At 49.6% G+C, this 3,361-nt stretch overlaps 1 pseudogene; it reads right to left on the bottom strand.

Moving 5' to 3' along the window:
- Positions 1–1,559: 1,559 nt before the first annotated feature.
- Positions 1,560–3,361, bottom strand: LOC119333132 (annotated as a pseudogene).

Genomic DNA, 3,361 nt, shown 5'->3' on the forward strand with positions numbered 1-3,361 from the left:
ACACACATGTGCATCCAACACGCCTGCACCAGCCTTTGCCATATGTGGCTTTGAGTACTGCTATATGTGCCCCTTCCCGATGGAAGAGAACTAGGGCCGGTTTCGGCGCCGCGGACGGGCCAACCGCCCGGGCAAAGCAGGACATTCCTCCAGTAGCAGCACAAAGAAAGAGGAAGAACATCAGCGAAAAATCATACCGACGAGGCACAACCACCTCCCATCCGAGGACCCAACCGACCAGTGTCGGTCGAGCTCCACACACCATAGCCCACCACCTTGACGAGATCTGGGGATCCCACACCCCGCTGGCCCCTAGACGAAGGCAAGAGCTTCTCCTAACCATGAACGAAGCTCGGGGATACTTATTCAGACGCGACGCCGCCGCAACGGCCTCGACAGCATCTCCCTCAACCCTAACCCTATTGCGAACCCACCCCATGCACAGATCTGAGGTTCCCCCTCCCTCCCGCCGCCGGAGCGGCCGGCGGAGGGAGTGGGAACCAGCAGCAGCGCTGGCGGCACACAAAAGGAAGCCCCACTCGCCTCCTTTCCGCCTGTGCAGGCGATCCACTCTTTCCGAGGATGATATAGTGTGCAGAAACGGACACAACTGTTTTGATCCCAACAATATAGCTTTGCAAAAAAATTGGGAACAAAAATTTAAATTCATGAACATCTTTTTATGAACATTTTTTTGAATTCACAAAAAATTCAAATCCATGATCCTGTTTAATTTTGGAACATTTTCAAATATGTGAACAATTTTCAAGTTCGTGAACATTTTTTTAAGATCTGGGAATAATTTTGAAATTTGTGAACATTTTTTGAAACTTGAAATGTTTCAGATATTTGAAACATTTTTTAAATTAATAACTATTTTGAAATACTGAAAGGAAATCTAGAAAAAAAATTGAAAACAGAAAATAAAAACGAAAAGGTGAAAAAGAAAAATAAATAAAGGAGGTCCCTACTGTACTGCAAACTAATCTCAGTTCCCCCAAACAAAAACCGTTCTGAGGTTTCGGCCTGAATGCACATAACCAAAAAATAATAAATGTAACTAACCATGAGTGACAATCATAGTCAAAAAAAACCATGAGTGACAACCACCGTTGAGAGTTCTCTGTCCAAACACAAATTCATTCTTTGCTATAGGACTGAAGCGTTAAGCGGCACATCTGAACTCAATTCCTCCATTCACTGCAAAACTATTACCGCCTCGGCAGTCGGTGGAGCAGCTGGAAACAGAATAGCAGCACAAATATTACGAGCATCATTGTTCAAGCTTTTTCTGAATTTTAGAACAGTGAGACCAACACAAAATAGGTTTCCTACATTGTCAGGAGAACTGACCAAGCAGTATATATCTGAATTTGAGAACAGCAAATAGGTTTCCTACATTGTCAGGAGAACGGACCAAGTTTAGCTAGCAGAAACACAACAAGTTGCTGGTTTTGCCGAACCCCTATCTCACTGCAAAAAGTTTTGGATTCACGACGGCGACACTCTGAACAAGTGAAGTGTGAAGCAACGGTCAGGAGTCCTGCTCTGGTCTTTCTCTACACTGCATCGACATCCGGGTACCGCACCTCCGCGTGGGCTGAATTATCAGAAATATCGAAGCAGTTAGACATACATCATGTCACAGGTACTGCTAACAGTATGATGAAAAGATCAAGAAGAAAGCTGAGGAACAAAAACTCGAAACAATGGAATGCCTGGAAAAATCTACGTAGTTGATTGGGGTTTCAGGTTGCTAAGTCCTCCACTGGCGGCATCTGTCCATAAATCGTCTGAATTCAAAACAAAACAATAACTATCTTCAGACAACCTTCTAGCATCTGTCCATAAATCCAACAGGCACAATGTCGTGCCTGTTGACTGATTTGGTTCAACAACTTCTATTGATATCTGTAATCCTACAGCAGTTCAGACTACTAGTTTCACCCAAAGTTTCAGCAAACTGTTTTTCAGACTACTTGTTTCGAAATCAAGAAGGCAATTGCAGAAACTATTTTCCATATACTGTTGTGGGATACGACCTGATTTTTTTTTTGCTGAATTACATATAGAAATCAGTATCTTCTATGTGAAGCTGAACTGATATGACTGAACTGATTTGGGTTTTCAAGTTCCAAGAGTGGGAGTATGTAACAACCAACTAAGCTTCAGACCACAGTGAAACAATTGCCAACGGCCACAATGAAAAGACAACAGTTCAAACAATTGCAGAGTCCTGACTGAAGCAGATTAGCAGCAGTTTCAGTAAGCTGTAACAATTTCAGTACACTGTTTTCCATGTAACCCAAAAGATCATGGCAATGCAAAAGGAGATTACTAGGAAGTTGGGAACATGAAGGGCCCCTTACCTGGCGTCCCGGCCGCGAAGACGACGATGTGGAGGTCCCGGACGCTGCGGGGCAGGTCGACGACGAGTGGAGTAAGCCGCCCGAAAGTACCCGCTTCGACGCACATGACGAGGTTGGAGACGTCCAGCCGGCGTACCAGCTTGTTCCTCGGGCGGACCACGGACCTGCCCCTGAACACCAACGCGCCGTGGTTGATGCGGGTCCCGTCGGCGCCCGCCCGCACGTACACGATCAGCCGCGACGGCAACAGGGCGTCGAGTATTCCGCGGAAGGGAAGCTGCAGTTGAGTCGCAAAGAACCATCATGATGCCGGGGAATGCAGAGGCGCAATAGGCCAAAGAAACAGGGGTGGCAACCAAGAAGCGCAAATCTGGCAAGAACAGAGCCAAGAATTGCTCGCAGACGAGTGAAATTAGCACGATTTGCAATCTTTGCGGTGAAATTCCGGCGCAAATTCGGGGAGAATCAAGAAGCCGGCATGGCGGACTCACCCCAGTCGGAGGTGGAAGGGGAGGCATGCCCTCCCTGGAGGGGATGGGCTCCACTACCCAGTGCATCATCGTGCTGACGATGTAGGTGTCCTCGATGTCCTCGGCGCTGACGCCATTGTTCCAGCTGAGGTACCTCCCGTTGGCGCGGAGGCAGCGGCCGGTGAACTGCCAGAGCAGGACGTCGTCCCCAGAGTCGGCCCCGTCGGCCTTCCACATGATGGCCTGCACCTCCGGCTGTGCGTAGTCGCGCAGCTCGACGCGCAGCCCGCGGTGGCCTAGCGGCGCCGGCGCTTACGTGGCGGCGAGGTAGCGACCGTAGGCGGCGCTGTGGAGGAGCACGTACTCCGCGTGGCCGTGGTACAAGTGCACCACCCAAGCCGCGTTCATCGACGCCCGGCGGTGGTGGAGGGAGACGCCATGCCCGTCCTCGTCGGCGTGCAGGTACATGCCGCGCTCGCGGCTCCGCAGCCGCACGTGGTGGCCGTCCTGGAACTGATCCAT

This window comes from Triticum dicoccoides, chromosome 7A, assembly GCF_002162155.2.
Source record: "Triticum dicoccoides isolate Atlit2015 ecotype Zavitan chromosome 7A, WEW_v2.0, whole genome shotgun sequence".
In the NCBI taxonomy this organism is placed as follows: domain Eukaryota; kingdom Viridiplantae; phylum Streptophyta; class Magnoliopsida; order Poales; family Poaceae; genus Triticum; species Triticum dicoccoides.